Source organism: Myotis nattereri, assembly GCF_964212035.1.
Source record: "Myotis nattereri genome assembly, chromosome: 6".
Lineage (NCBI taxonomy): Eukaryota > Metazoa > Chordata > Mammalia > Chiroptera > Vespertilionidae > Myotis > Myotis nattereri.
Genome location: NC_138081.1, coordinates 74,137,820 through 74,155,343, shown reverse-complemented (window position 1 = coordinate 74,155,343; position 17,524 = coordinate 74,137,820). Strand labels below are relative to the sequence as shown.

The 17,524-nt window shown below is 40.3% G+C and overlaps 1 protein-coding gene across 7 annotated transcripts in view; it reads right to left on the bottom strand.

The window, feature by feature from the left end:
* Positions 1 to 17,524, bottom strand: part of REPS1 (RALBP1 associated Eps domain containing 1) — an 84,217-nt gene that overhangs the window by 48,360 nt on the left and 18,333 nt on the right. The window lies entirely within an intron of this gene.

The following is a 17,524-nucleotide window of genomic DNA, read 5'->3' as shown; positions in this document are numbered from 1 at the left end:
TTGATAACTTCTCCAAAATACACAGCTGACATATTACTCTCACCTGACAACCAACTTCCTCCTCAAGTTTCAGGTTCATATGTTTGAAAACAAAAAGGCACTGACCTTAAATAAGAAGGTTATCGTTTGCCTACTTATTAAAACCCATGTGCTAAACAATTTTATTTTATTAGAATAACTATTTTTTTCTTAAGAATCATATATGTATTTTTAGAAACACTCTTCTATATTAACATTGTGCATACAACAGGGTCATGCAACTAACAGATTAGTATGCAGCCATTTTAAATAATAGTCATAAAATGACATATTCAGTGGGGAAAAAGCAGGACACATTTAAACCACATAAACACAAATTTGAAAACAACCAAATATATGAAAATTCTATGAGCAATTTTGTTAAGTGAGATTAAGAGTAGGACTTTTGCCTCTTATTTTCCAGATTGTATTTAATGTGGTTATACTCTTTCCTTTACAACAACAATTTGTTTGCTTGTTTTGTTTTTTTAAAGCAGTTAGGCTTTCACTGACATTCTAGTCATTCAATAAGCATTTCTAGATTGGCTATAGCAATTACATATCAGACTACAAAAGCGAATTTTATGTTACAAGATTAAATTATAACTCCAAGCCAAAACTGGTTTGGCTCAGTGGATAGAGCGTTGGCCTGCGGACTGAAAGGTCCCAGGTTCGATTCCGGTTAAGGGCATGTACCTGGGTTGCGGGCACATCCCCGGTAGGAGATGTGCAGGAGGCAGCTGATCGATGTTTCTCTCTCACCGATGTTTCTCTCTATCTCTCTCCCTTCCTCTCTGTAAAAAATCAATAAAATATATTTAAAAAAATAAATTATAACTCCAAAAGCTGGAGGAGATGTCTATTATACAGACATTATAATCTTAAAGTAAAATAAGCACTAAGTATCCTTATCTCAATTTCTCAAAATATATAAATTCCTGTAGAAAGGAAGCGTATTTAGTCTGTTTTCTTTTCCCTAAAACATTCAAAGGAAGATTAAGGTACCTTGGAAGTGATAATAAATCAGAAGTAAAGTTCATATTTACTAGAATTCAGAAAAGCACCTATCAGTGGTTCAGTAATGTATAACAATGATAATTTTTTTACATTCACAAGAAAATACAGTAATTTTGGCTGTGATTGATCAGCACTGGAAGAAGTTCCTTTTTCTTCCCTTAACAGCCATGGTCAAACTACGGCCTGCAGGCCGGATCCAGCCCGTTTGAAATGAATAAAACTATTGAAAAAAAAGACCATACCCTTTTATGTAATGATGTTTACTTTGAATTTATATTAGTTCACACAAACACTCCATCCATGCTTTTGTTCCGGCCCTCCAGTCCAGTTTAAGAACCCATTGTGGCCCTCGAGTCAAAAAGTTTGCCCACCCCTGCACTAAGGGGTATCATTCCTGTGTAAATTTAAGAGTAAAGAAGATAAAAAAAGCAGGTTTACATTAAGGGAACTACGAGGAAAAGGACGGCTGGAGAGTTAAGGAAGGAAGGCACATAGGCTTGCAGGCTGCACAGGATTTCATTAGGATTATTGCCTTTATCTACCACCCTTTTCTGCACACTTGACACCCCTTAAGGGAAACATGTAGTTTATTTATCCTTGTTACATCTGTTTCAGGTACCTGTGGGAGACTCAGGGGCCGTGAAAGGAAAATCAGGAGAACACCACAACCTAAAGGGCAGGTGTGAAAAGAAACCTAAGAAAGAGGCAGGGGAAAAGTACAAAAAAGAGAAGCAAACTAAAATTACCACAAAAACCAAAACCGATAAAATGAACTGTGGAAAAACCATATAATAAGAAAACTACACAGCCTTTAAAATTCACTGCTTACAATATTAATGTTATTAAAACAAAAAACAGGATACAAAGCAGTGTACAAATATAATCCCAATTTTATTAGATATCTACAATAAAAGCATAATATGCTCATTAGACTGGACATCCTTCCAGACATCCTTCTGGATGACCTTCTGGACAAAGCTGGGGCCGTGAGGGAAGCCCGGGTCCCGGGTGCCAGAAGGAAGCTGGTGCCAGCAGCTGGGGGAAGGAAGGACTACTCTTGCACGAATTTCGTGCATTGGGCCTCTAGTGTACATATAAATGGCAGTGAATATGCCAGTGTTTTTCTCTGGGTGCTGAAATTAAGGAACAGTTCTATGTTTTCATTACATGAGTCTGTATTCACTACCAATTTACTCAGAAAATTAATAAATAATTTTTAAAAAGGGAGAAACAGCAGGGCCAAATAAAAAAGGGAGGAAAATGTACTCTGTATTTTGAAGTTAGGAGGTGTTTGCTGCTTGAGTAGAGATGTGGCAGGGTAAAATCTAGTTTGCAATGGGTTAAGGAATGAACTGGAAGAACTGAAGTAGAAAGACAGGTACTAAACAGGTTAAGATGCTTGGCTCTGAAACAAAGTTTATTGCCGGGAGCCGTTCCATCCTTGCTGTTTCAAGGGACCTGGCATATATGGCATACTGTTCTTAATATGTTTGCTCACCTTCTTGGCACTATGTGTTTTAACCAAGGTCACCTTTCTGAGAAAGGTTGTTTCCCCAGGTAGGGATTTTCCCCTGAAGTTAGGGAGGGAATAAAACCCCTTAACTAAGTGCCAGGCGGGTAATTAATCACTTTAACTACGAACAATCATGCTTAAGCTACATAATCTTTACTCCCTGAAATGGAGATAAGAAACGCCCTAACCGTTGGAATAGAGATTGATAGGATTGGAATCAACTGGTATAAATACAGATGTAACAAGACAACAGGACACAGAACCTAGACACAGAGCCTAGACACAGAGCCTAGACACAGAACCTAGACACAGAACCTACACACAGAACCTAGACACAGAACCTACACAGAACCTAGACACAGAAGAACTTCGCTGGAGAGAACATGGCAAAAGATCCTGGACAGAAACTGGCAACAGACCCTAGAGACAGAACCTAGCGAGAACATGGCAAAAGATCCTGGACAGAACCTGGCTACAGAGCTTGGCTGGAGAAACTAGACAGAACCTGGCTGAAGAACCTGGCCACAGAACATGGCTGAGAACCTGGCTGGAGAACCTAGTAAGAGAACCAAACCAGAACTTGGCTAGAGAACCCAACCATGCTGATCAACTGAATGCTGCTTCTGTGTCGTTCCTTCTTCGCCGACTCCGTCCACACCTTTGGGGACCCCTGGACCTGCTGGGGTTGGACCCCAGCAGTTTATAAGGGTCATTTTGCTTCTCCCCAAATCTCAGAGCTTGTCAGTGGAAGAACTGGCACTAGAAACCAGGTTTTTTTATTCCAAACCTAAAGGATACTATCTTTTTACTGTATTAGACATAACAAAATTTTAAGTTTGCATGCCAAAAATTCCACCCCAGGAAGCATGAAAAGAAGTTTGAAAAGGGGGAGAAAAATGGCTCAAAGGCAACATTTGCAGTTATTTCTCTACAACTGATCTTGGTTGTGCCACCTAAAAAACTCACTTTATCACTAATTATCTCTTCAAGCTATACCAATTTTAGGGGCCACAAGCTCTTGAAAGCAGGAGAAAGGAGGGAAGGGGCTGTGACATACAATTTACAAAAATGATTCCTAATGAAACAGTATCGAGAAGTCTGATTTATCATCACAATTTGTGAATTAGACAAAATGTGTCATTAAAGAAATATCTGGTACCAATTCCTAAAGGCAAAACTGCTAGACCAAAGTATTCTTACATTTGAAATGTAACAGCTATCGAATTGCCTTTCAAAAAAGTTACTAAAATTTATTCTCCCACTGTCAATATGAGAGTGCTTGTTTCTCATCTTTTCTCCAGTAACTTGAAAAACCACTCACACTTATAAGTATTACCAGAGGTCCCTCGGCCTGGCCTGCACCCTCTTGCAATCCAGGACCGCTTGGGGGATGTTGGAGAGCCCGTTTTGGCCTGATCCCTGCAGGCCAGGCCAAGGGACCCCACTGGTGCACCAGGCCTCTAGTATGCACATAAGATCTTTGGTTATTATCTTCCCACCCTCCCCCCTACTCCTTCCCTCTTCGATTCATCAGTCTATTTCCATGTTTCCATGCCTGTGCGTTGAGTGTCTGCCCTCTGGTGGTCATTGCACATCATAGCTACTGGCCGGTTGGCTGGTTGCTTAGGCTTTTATTTATATACACTAGAGGCCTGGTGCATGAAAATTCATGCACTGGAGGGGGGTCCCTCAGCCCGGACTGACCCCTCTCACAGTCCAGGAGCCCTCAGGGGCAGGAGTTGAGCAGGCGATCATGGTAAGGCGATGCCCCATCACAGCTCTGCTGCTGCCACTGCTGGCAGCACAAGCCTTGGCCGGCCCTGGTTACCTGAGCCTCAGGCAGCCCTGGGAGGCTGGGCAGCCACCATCCGAGGCTTGCCTGCACCTCAGGCTGGCCCTGGGCGGCTGGGGGGCTGAGGGGACTGGGGGACTCCAGTCTTGCCGCATGCCTGCCACCCCGGTGGGGCTTAGAGGACTGGGCGCCGCCATCTTTGAGGACATGGCAGTCAATTAGCATATTCCCTCCTTATTGGCTGTGGGTAATGCCATCTTTGTGATGGTGTGAGGGTCAATTAGCATATTCCCTCTTTATTAGATAGGATTTCTGGCTCCCTATGTTACACAGTTTTGTATAGCGAACCCTAGACCTCTTTTTTAATTACTTTAGATTTATAATATTTAAATTCCAATAAGGTTAGTGCAGCCCTCAATTTTTTTTCCTTATTTAAAAATTTCTGGACTATTCTCATATTATTCTTCTAAATAAATCTTTAGAACCATTTCTGGGCTATTCTCATATTATTCTTCCAAATAAATCTTTAGAACCATTTATCAAAATAAATTGAGATTTTAATTGGGATGGCATTTATTAATAGTCATACTCCTAACTTCAACAGGACAACATCTAGTGTTTTATCATTAAGGATGATACTGGCTAACACTGTGCAATATCTTTGTTATATTAAGAAACTATTCAGCTAGTTCCACTCCTCTAGGAGTTTTGTCTTTGAGTTTCATAGTCTCAAAAATCACAAGTAGGTGTTATTTTATTTTGTGCATGTCTGGGCAAAAAACTAAGAGATCCTAATTTTTCTCTTTGGTCTATTAAGATTAATAATTCTAGTAATAGAGTTCTTAAACATCAAACCATCCTTTGATCCCTGTAATGAATTCTATTTAGTAATGGTGTATTACTTTAAAAACATAATACTTATAAAATTTTAACCACAGTCTTAAAATGATTAAGCTTTAAAAAAAACACCTATAACCCTGGCCAGTTTTGCTCAGTGGATAGAGCGTCGGCCTGGGGACTGGGGGGTCCGGGGTTCGATTCCAGTCAGGGGCATGTGCCTTGGTTGTGGGCACATACCCAGTGGGGGGTGTGCAGGAAGCGGCTGATCAATGTTTCTCCCTCATCAATGTTTCTAGCTTTCTATCTCTCTCCCTTCCTCCCTGTAAAAAGTCAATAAAATATATTTAAAAAACAAACAAACAAACTAACAAACAAAAAACCTAAATGTGAAAGGTTTGGCTTTACTTTTTTCCTCTCTGGTCTACAATTCTTTCAATAGATTAGGAATAATGTAATCCTTAAAAATTTAGAAGAATTCACTTATGACACAAGGTGGACTTGTATACCTTTGACATGTGTCTCCATATTATTCCTTATTATTTGGTATAAACTAGGTTTTCTATCTATAAAATATATAATTTCCTAGAAAATCATTTATTGCTTCCAAAATTTGATATTAATTTAGCATATTATTCAAAGTAGTGTCATTAAAAGAGAACCAAGATGGCGGCATAAGGTACAAACCTGTACGTGCTGCCCCCCACAACAACATTAAAACCACAACTATAAGACAAAACAGCTATCATCCAGAACCACGGGAAATCTGATCAAGTGGAAATTCTACAACTAGAAGGAAAGAAAAAAGCGCATTGAGACCAAGTAGGAGGGGAGAGGTGCCAAGAACAGAGGTAGGGGGCTCGCGCGAGGCTGCTGCATGTGGGTGCGCGGTTTTTTCAATTGGAAGGGGACAAGCTCTCGAACGCACTGAACTCATTTACGGCGAGACGCTGGGGTCCCAGGCTCCTACGGGGAGAAACGGGACTGTCTTGCAGCGGGTCGGAAAGCGAAGGTGACTTTCTCACAGAGCTGCTTGCAGGGCTGTGGGGGCGCCCGGCACTCGGGGAATCTCGGAGTCGGAGTCCCAGGGTCGTTGACAACACCATTGCTGTTTGCCCTGCCCTGGGAACTCTCTGAGACCACGCCCCACTCAATTTACATCCCCTCCCAAACTGTGCTCAGAGGCACAAAGGAGGCACCTGCGCTTTTGCAGCCTAACTGCAGTGAATCAGAGAGCTCCAAAACTTCCAAACAAAGAGGAGAAATCTGTTGATATTGCTGTAGCCCCTGCTGGGTGGACCCACACACATAAGGGTGTCTCCAGCAGACAGTGGCTCCTCGCAGTCAGCCAAAAATGCGAAGACAAAGAAACATGTCACAAATGAAAGAAATGGAGGAAAGCAAACTAATGGAGGATATAGAGTTCAGAACCACAGTTATAAGGTTACTCAAAATCTTCTAGGAACCTCCGAGAAACTTAGTGAGACCTTCAAGGATCTTTTTTTTTTTTTTTAATATATTTTATTGATTTTTTACGGAGAGGAAGGGAGAGAGACAGAGAGTTAGAAACATCGATGAGAGAGAAACATCGATCAGCTGCCTCCTGCACATCTCCTACTGGGGATGTGCCCGCAACCCAGGTACATGCCCTTGACCGGAATCGAACCTGGGACCCTTCAGTCCGCAGGCCGACGCTCTATCCACTGAGCCAAACCGGTTTCGGCGACCTTCAAGGATCTTAATGTGAATGCCAAACAAATGGAAAAGGGCCAGTCAGAAATTAAACTGAAATAAAGAATTTAACTGAAATAAAGAATAATATACAGAGATCCAACAGCAAACTAGAGGATCCCAAGAATCAAGTCAAAGATCTGAAATACGAAGAAGCAAAAAACACCTATCCGGAAAAACAAAACGAAAAAAGAATCCAAAAATATGAAGATAGTGTAAGGAGCCTCTGGGACAACTTCAAACGTACCAACATCAGAATTATAGGGGTGCCAGAAGAAGAGGGAGAGCAAGATACTGAAAGCCTATTTGAAGAAATAATGACAGAAAACTTCCCCTACCTGATGAAATAGACTTACAAGTCCAGGAAGCGCAGAGAACCCCAAACAAAAGGAATCCAAAGAGGACCACACCAAGACACACCATAATTAAAATGCCAAGAGCAAAAGACAAAGAGAGAATCCTAAAACCAGCAAGAGAAAGAAAGTCAGTTACCTACAAGGGAGTACCCAAACGACTGTCAGCTGATTTCTTAACAGAAACCATGCAGGCCAGAAGGGAGTGGCAAGAAATATTCAAAGTGATGAATGCCAAGAACCTACAACCAAGATTACTTTATCCAGCAAAGCTATCATTCAGAATTAAAGGTCAGATAAAGAGTTTCACAGATAAGGAAAAGCTAAAGGAGTTCATCACCACCAAACCAGCATTATATGACATGCTGAAGGATATTCTTTAAGGGATAAATACCACTTGATCTCACTCATTTGTGGAATATAATGAACAACATAAACTGATAAACAAGGACTGATCCAGAGACAGAGAGGGATTGATTGGACTGTTGGGCCCTGGAGGGAAGGTAGGGGAGGGTGGATGTAAGGGGGAGAAATCAACCAAAGGACTTACATGCAAGCATATAGGCCTAACCAATGGACATGGACAACAGGGGTGGGGGAGTGAGGGCATAAGGGGGGGGGGGTAGGGGATAACGTGGGGATGAGGACACAGATATAATATCTTAATCAATAAAAAATATATTAAAAAAAGTAGTGTCATTAATTTACTGAACTCTCCATGGTAATTTTCCCTTAATGTAAATTTGGCATATTTGTGCACATGCAACTCTTTCTCTAGCCCAGTGAAACCACTTAAATTGTTAGGATACAGATTCCCAGACCCCACCCATTGAAGTATAGTAGCAACCATTTCAGGTGGAAACTGTAGTTTAACTCTAACCCTGTTGTTTGGCTTAACAATATAAAAGTTACTTTGATTTTCTGAATTGTATAAATCATCCCATTCGATTGAATGCCTTATTGATTGTAACGTGACTATCCCATTGATTGTGATCTTACTGGTTATCGAAGCACATTCTTCTGTACCTGGGAACCAGGACAGCACAATTATCCCAAGACCCGAGGGTTCCAGATAATGTGTTTCAGTGACTCAGTGGTCCCGAGACCAGGACAGCACAATTACTCTAAATTGTCCTGACAACTCAGTGGTCGGGAGACCCAAGGGCTCTAGATAATGTGTTTCTATCAACTCAGTGATCCGGAGACCCAAAACTGTAATTTAGATAACATGCCTAAGTTTAACCCAGGTTACCCAAGGGCTCTAGATAATGTATTTCTGTCAATTCAGTGACCCCGAGACCTGAAACTGTAATTAACATGCTTAATTCTGCTTTTTTGGAGCCAGGTGCCTCATTCCAAACCCTGGGATGTAATCAACACCTTTGTGATTTTTGCCTATATAAGTCTGGTTTTGCCACCATCTTACTACTATGAGATTTGGGGAATGGCCCCTCATAGTCCCGAATTGCAATAAATGTGACTCTTTAATTTGACTTCTTGAGGCGTCCTTCTGTGATTCGCAGGGTACATTACACCACCATTAGATTCTAATTCAACTAGGAAACCCAGCTGGTGGTGGCTGGTATACTGCTGATAGTTACTGTGAATTATTAAGCTTTATTTTCTTAACATTATAAAATGAAAGGTGCTTAAGGATATAGAATGAAAAGTTCCTACAATTCCCATAAAACAATAACAATTCCTTTCGTCAGTTCTTTCAGCTAGTTCCACTTTTCAACTTTTTCTACATGTATACAAATACATGAGCACACATATGTAAAACACATAATTTTTACAAATATAGGGTCATTCTGTTATGGGTGGAATGCCTTCTGTGTCCCCACCTGTTACCTGTGGAAGTGGAGCTCTTAAAATGCTGCAAAGGAAAGGAATTTCCTAAGACTCACATAGGAGGATGAGTAATCTTTATTTCTGTGGAATTAAAACCCTGGATTTCCAAGGTCCCATTTCCCTCTGTCCTGCCATGGAAATGAAGGGGCGAGGGCTACGCCCTCCATCTTACCTTGGCCATGTGCTCGGCAAAGGCTTCTTGCCGGAAGCCCAAGCCTCTGCTACTCTGCTAGCCACACCCAGGACTTCTTTAAACTAACCAATGACCATCAAGGAACGTGCGCGCCATGGATGTGACCACATCCTGTGTGGCGGGACCCGACTTGCGCCTGGCCAATCGGCAGGGCCCACGGTCACCTCTCCTCCCCTTACCCCACCCTCCTATAAAACTCCTTCCCATCGGGTTAGCCCTCTCTCTGCAACTTGGCTTGCCATTGTGTCGGGGAGTGTGGTCGGGGAGCCAAGCTAGCTCAAATAAAGACTCTTTGCTTTTGCATTGGACAGGGCTGGCTCCCTGGTGTGGTCTATTGGGAATCTTGAAATCTGGGCATAACAGAAAAAGTCCGATCTTGTCTCCATTAGGGACAAGATTAAGGTCACTGCCCAGAATCTCCACTCCATATTAAAGCAAAGTCCAGTCTAGCATCTGGCTAGTTAAGCTTGTGCTCCCAGTAGTCCGCTGCATGTGGGGTCCACGTGTCCATGGACCATGCGGCTGCTTAAGATCACATGGCAAAAGAGTGCGGGTCACGAAGCAAGAGAGTGCAAGAGTGGGCAAGAGGATAAGTGAGAGAGAACTCTTTGGGGATTATAACCAGGAGGATTGATTTCACTACTCTGTTCCATAATATTTACCAAAAGCCACTAACATCTAGGAAAATAAACTTGATTATAGTTTACTTTAATGCCTATAGAGATCAATGTGACAAGCAAATCATCTGTATCATTCATAAGCACTTGAGAGCAAGTTATAGAACTTCTCTGTGCCTCAGTTTCCTCACAGGTTGTGGGCGAAAGGGGCCACATGCTAAACTGACAAGCTCAGGGAAGGCCTGCATGGCGGTCTTGCAAACTCAGAGACCTAAAGTAACCACAAAGGATGGTCTGAAATTAAACTTTAACTAAAAGCAGTTATGGTGGGTAGTTACATCCTAGGCTCGTATCTTCACTGGCAAGGTCAACCTTTACCTTAACTGAGCCTATCTTTTTACATCTATAATAATACACCCTTGCAATGTCTGGGTAACTTGTAACTTCCCTTTTTCTGGACCCCATGGGGCACAACCGAGTGCCAGGACAGATACCACAAATTCCTTCATTATCATGTTAATTGTTCCTGCAACCACCTAAGTATGTGTCTATCATTTTACTCTATATCCAATCCCAAGGGTTTCCCCGCTTTGCTTTCTCCGGCCTCTCTAGTCTATCACCAATGGATTTCATGTAACCCACCTACATCCCTTCCTTTGATTGCAATATATAAATATAGATGTAAACCTACCATCTCCGGAGCATTATATCAATTCTTTGAGGTTCTGCTTCCCAGCATATGTCAACAGTTTGGCTCAAACTCACAAAAATTCTTTACAGATTTGAATGTTTTTATGTTAACAAGGTAAACTGTGGAAATATACTACCTCATATAGTTGCTGTGAGGATGCAATGAGTATTTAATAAAGTATTTTAATAATAGAGTCTGGTCCACAAGTATCATTACTACTTTTTCTTCATTACTCTGATTATAATATACTGTCCAGTCTAGGACTTCAGAGACTAAGTTATTCTTGAAAACCACATTTTCTTGAGAGCTAAGAGCTAATGCCTTTAAGTACCAAAGTGGGTTTTATTATAATTTTTGATGAAAAGTCTTCTAAATTAGAGGATGCTCTCATGCATTCCTAAGTATTTTGAACTTCTGATTTAAGACAATAGACTGAGCACAGGAATTTATCCTCTCCCTTCAGAAATCTTATTAAAATGATACAGGGTATAAATACACAAAAATAAGAGGGAAGGGGGAACAATGAGTTGACAAGAAATGTCAATAAACTTTAGCAGTGAGAAAGCAGACGGAGTGGCACCTAATGTAGTAAGATGGAAGAATGAGTGCCAAAAATACCCATTGGAAAAGACTCAATCTTCCCTGTAAAATCCAGGGACTCACCCAGAAAAGCTAGGGTGAGCCTGGGACAGAGATTAAAATCCCTATTTCTACAGTTGCTTACAATACTAGCAATCAGACTTTACCCTCCAAATGAAAACAAACAAACAAAAAACTGGAATTTATATTTCTAAAAAAATAAAATGTCAGGGAAATACAAGGATGGAGGTTGTGGCCCCAGAGAAAAGCCTTTGTTTCTAGTGTTTAGTAATCCATCTTAAGAGTCAGCATCCAATCTACTCCTAAAGGCAGGCAAGCAACCTTTAGAGAAGCTATGCCCAAGCACAGAGCTCAGTTAGTTTTCTATTTGAAACAGAAATTTTTAGGGATGAAATAGGCAGGTTTAGGGAATTTTTAGAATTGGGGGTCCATAGGAAAAAAACACAGGGCTACAGAGTTGCAAAAGGGTACATTTCCATAAGACAAGGGAACAGGGAGTAGGAAAAATGTCTATTTTTACAAAATAAAGGAGGAAGAAAGCCAAGAGGGAATAGAACAGTGAGGGAGGAAGACCTCACATGCCCCACATGAGGTTTGACCTCTGAGCTCAGGAGTTACTATAGTAACCAATCTAAGGGAATAGTGACCAGAGGGGATATCATGGCACCAAGAACTGCAGCCTTTATAAATAGGGGGGGGGCAGGGGGAGAGGGAGACTCGATGTGACTCTTTCCCCCTCCTCACGTGGGAGTCTGTGCTGTGAGATTCTTTCCCCCTCCCCATGTGGGAGTCTGTACTTGTTCTTCAATAAATTTCCACCTTTGCTATACCATCTTCCTCGACTCTGATGGACAAAGAATCCAGGGAAGAGGAAGCCATCCTGCCCAGGGAAACACCAAGTGTTCCAGTCCAAAAATCTGTATCATATTGACTCATTAAGTATGAACAGGTGACCAAAATTCAACCTGGGCATGTGCCCTTCACCGGAATTGAACCCAGCACCCTTCAGTCCGCAGGCTGACATTCTATCCACTGAGCCAAATCAGCTAGGCATTTGTTTTCTGGCAAAGTGGCTCAACGTATTGAGAAAACTGGAGTAACCAAGGAAATTAATTCAAAGAAAATGCATTATCTCATCCTTCACTGGTGTATTAGGCATAGTCCTTACATATACATTTCCATAGTATAAATGAAATCTAAAACACCTCTTCCTTTTTTCCTTCTAAAAGTCAGTATTGTTCCTGCTCCAGGAACTTTGCACTTGCTATAGCCTCAGTATGTTTTCTCTGGAGATCTTGGCTTGGCTGGCTTCTTCAGTCATTCAAATCTCAAGTGTCATGATCTCAGAGGCTGTCCTTGAGCACCCTACAGTTTACTTACTTATTGTAAACATTTACCAAAAGAATGAGACTGCAGAGAACAGGGAAGAAAGATCTCTTATATTCTTATATTCCCAGTACCAAAATAACTTCTAATGCACAGTATCAATAGATTTGTTGGCTGGATGAATGAATATTTTTTATTAACTAGGCTGCAGTCTCTTTCCATGCCTATACACAAACTACCAGATTAACAATCCTTAAGTACAGCTCCAAATAATGTTTATTATATTTTAAAGAACAAACTTCTAAGTCTAGCATTCAAGACTCTCCATAACATAGCCCCAAACATCCTTCCCTGTTGTATCTGACCAATCTAGATTGAGCTTTCTTATCTCCATACTTTTGCTATCCTCTCACCAGATTACTCTCTAACCTATTTATGCCTATTTAAATTACACTCTTCATTCACAACCCACCATAAGAGCCTCCCCCTTCCTGTAACATTTTCTATACTTCTTACCCACAACCAAATGACTTTTTCTTTCTCTGTACTAGTACTCCAGGTTCTACCATTTGAGTTATTTGTTATCTGTGTCTTTATGTTAACTACACCACACACTCCCTATACCCCCGTCCCTCCTGCAAGCTTCTTGGGGGCAGAGACTATGACTTAGTCATACTGGAATTCCCCTGCAAAACCTGGCTCTGTACTTTGCACAGGAAGGCACTTAGTACTGAAGAGAATCGCTCCCTGATGGTGCTCACACTCCCCTGATTTACCAAATTCATTCTGTTAGACAGTCTTCACTTGAATTGCACCTTTTTTATTTGGAAAGATCATTTTTAACATTTCTTTAAAACTTAAATATTTTCTAATACTAAACATTGTTTGCTTTGTCCAGATAGTTTCTATTATACATGATCCACAAATATCATGTTCACCACTGCAATAAATTATGACAAGGAGAAAAGATCAAGAAAAAAAAAATCAATGGCAGAGAAGATAGGGGCATACATCAAAGCCCACTCATTCCAACATGACAATTTTCTTTCAAACACTGCTGTCAACACAAGCCATGTGGACACATTAATCTCTAAAACTTTCCTTTGTTACAAAAATAATTTAAATACTGAGCACAGTCCAACAAACAAGTAGGTAACTAATATCCATTACTGTATTAATGAAGCATGTTTGCAGATGACTAGCTATCATCACCAACTTCACTGCCAAATTTCTTTACTAAACTCAGGTCTAAAGTGAAATGCAATCTTACCAACCCTTTTGAGATCCTTAATTGTACTAGAGCAAATATCTCAACTCACTTTCACTATAATACGTTCTTATCCAAAATCTTTAATGTTTATTTCTTGGCTTACACAACTCAAAGGATCTTTTATTTCAAGCCTGCTGCTCAAGATCACATTGCTTCTTTGCTTTCTCCTGCTATGATTTTATCTTAATTCTTTGGTTTTTTTTCTTCTTTCCACTCATACCTTCATGTATAACCTCCTTTTCACATATCAACCACTGTCCTATTTCAGTTAAGGATGAGTTCTCCTTGTCTTTCCCCAACAGTATCCTTAGGTAAAAATAAGAAACTGTATACATTATTGACAAATGACATACATTAGTTTACAAACCACCTCAAAAAAAAGAAATATATAAAATCTGTCATAAGTACTATAGCAAAATAGACATATCAGACTTTTCTTGAGCCCTTACTAACTATATCAGGCACTGAAATATTAGGTAAGTATCGGATAAGTATTAATCCCCCTTCTATATAAGCAAGCATTTGTAAGAAGTAAATTTTTCCATACAATAACTTTTCAGCAGAAAAATTTCAAATATATTACATATATTCTTACCCCCCTGGTAATATTACCATAGAAATTTATCATATGAACACACTATAACAATACAGATTACTGATATAATACCTGGAAACTTAATATTTGAAAGGCAGATTTTATTCTACCTGCTAAAGAAAGGAGCCATAAGAAATGTGTTAAGTAATCAACATTCAAGAGGATTGAAGTAGATTTTAAGTTTATGAAGTTAGCCCTAGCTGGTTTGGCTCAGTGGATAGAGCGTCGGCCTGCGGAAAAAAGGGTCCCTGGTTAGATTCTGGTCAAGGGCATGTATCATGGTTGCAGGCTCCTCCCTGGCCTGGGCCCTGATCAGGGTGCGTGCAGGAGGCAACCAATCCATGTGTTTCTCTCACATCAACGTTTCTCTCTGTCTTTCCCTCTCTCTTCCATTCTCTCTAAAAGATCAATGGAAAAATATCCTCGGGTGAAGATTATTAACAACAACAACAAAAGTTTATAAAGTTATTGAGTTGAATTTCTTGATAGTATAGATAAAGAGATTCCTCTTAGCAATATCTGACTCAATTCTTTTTTAAAATTTTTATCTATTGACTTTAGGGGGGGAGAGAGAAACACTGATTTGTTATTCCCCTTATTCATGCATTCATTGATTGGTTCTTGTACTAGTATGTGCCCTGACCAAGATAGAACCCACAACCTTGGCATATGGTGACGACACTCTAAACAACTGAGCCACCCAGCTAGGGCTGACTCAATTCTTTATATTGCTTTAGGCAATATAAACTGTCATTGACAGTCTACTATGATAAGGCTAGTACATACAGACCAATAAATATTTTACTGCTTATAATCAGTATGTCATTAGTTATCTAAAATAAATTACTTCTGATAGCCTCAAAATGTAAGGACTCTGATATGAAAAACAATATGACTGCCTATAATGTTTATTGGTAGTTCAATTCAAATCTCAAATTCCCAATTACAGCAATTTTTCATATTATCTACTTTAACAACAACAAAAAACTTTAAAAAAGACTGAAATACAGACTAAAGGTAAAAACAACAAAAATGCAAAAGTGATTACAAGAATACCACAAACCATCTAAAACTTAAGGTTAAAATAGTAGAATTTGTCTTTAGAAAATACTGGAGCATGGGGATAGTTTAGTAAAATAAATCTGGCCAGTAAACTATACTTAGGGTGACCACAAAATTTACATCTAACCTGAGACATATGCAAGAATGAAAGGAAGCACTATTTATAGTAATGACTGGACAAAAGGCGTAAGTTGGTACTGTCTCAAGCACAACCAGACTTACAAGTGTCCTTCTAAAACACCTTTCAAGATAAATGGTCACATTAAACCAGTAAGATATATAACATAATATGAAAAGCCAACATCCACAACCTGTTTCCTTATAATATGCCATCTTATATAATAAAAGTATAGTACACAAATTGTCCTCTCAACCGGGAATTCTTCAGGGAGTTTGACCAGGGCGCGGGGTTGGCCAGGGAAAGGGAGGGAGGCCCTGGCCTGGGGCGGCAGGGAATATGGCAGGTGTCGGCAATGCGGCACTGGCAGCAGTGGAGGTGCTGCGAGCCTCAATGGGCCCCGATGACAGTGGGACTGCAGCAGGATGGTGGAGCAGGTAAGCCAGTGGCACCAGGCCAAGGCGGGGTGCCAGGCAGGGCTGCGGGGCTGCGAGGCTGGGGGCATGAGCTAGGGCCCAATCTCTGCAGGCCACCCTGAGGGACCCCACCTGTGCACGAATTTTGTGCACCGAGCCTCTAGTATTAAATTATAAATTTTGATTAAGGAATACTATTTTTCAGGTACCCAGTTACAAGTAATCAAACTTCTCTGTTTTATTTCATTTTTTAAAAATATTTTTATTAATTTTTAGAGACAGAGGGAGAGGGAGAGGGAAAGAGAGAAACAATGATGTAAGAGCAAACAATTAGCTTCCCCTGTACACCCTCTATCCTTGCATGCCCCTTACTGGGGATGGAGCCCACAACCCAGGCACATGTTGTGGGAATCCAATCAGCAACCTTTCGGTGCATGGGATGACACCCAACCCAGCCACACTGGTCAGGTCAAACCCCCCTGGTTTTCTTACTTGGAGGCTTAACTGACTATTCTAGAGTCTCAGCAATGCCTACTTAATAAAAAAATTAAAAAATATAATAGAAGTTAAATATTTAAACACCGTGGATCAGACATCATTTTAAGCACTTATAAATTAGCTCATTCAGTCTTCATAACAGGAATTTTTCTCCCTGAAAGACAGGGACCTTTTCCCCACTGTCACAGATGAGAAAACTAAAGCACAGAGAAGTTAATAGCCCACCCATGGTCAAAGTAAGTGGGGGAGCTGAGGATTCCAAAATGTATTTTTACCTACTGTACTATGTCACCACTATTGCTCCTGTAGTGGGAGGAATTGGGAGCCCATGATTTTTCATAAACACATAGAACAAGTGGAGCGCTGAAGTGTGTGTAGTCAGTGAGTAGAATCAGACTGAACAAATTTAAGTAACTGTGATATAGTTTCTGGTACATATTCTTTACCAGTGGTCAGGCAGCAGCAAACCTTGGCCTGGGAAATTTCTATTATTTGTGATAAAGAGACACCTATTTATTCCACTGTTACTATGATATTGCTTTAATCTGTGCTATAGGCTATTGCAGGCTATTACAGGGTGAGGATGATGACGATGATTATGATAAAAGCTAATATAAATGGTGTATATATGTGTCAAGTACTATCCAAGCTCAGTAACATATTAACTAATATAATCATTCTAACAACCCTAAGAGGTACTGTTTCACACTAGTAAGCTTGCTCAAGGATACACAGCAAGTAACAGAACATGGATTGAAACCCATCCCCTGAACAACTAATTTATTTTATAAGGGATCCTATTTGCCCAGAGGTAGGTTCATGTAAGTTGTATTATAAAATAGTTCTGTTATATTGTAAAACAAGAATTGTTAGTTTTTGGTGGATAGGCCACAGAATCAAGTTTCGATAACTGCTTGCTATGTAAATATAGGTAACTCAGCTATCATATTATCTTCTAAATAATATGAAAAGATTGGATTCTATCTCGAAGATCTTTTCTAGTGCAAATATTATTTATCTGAGTGT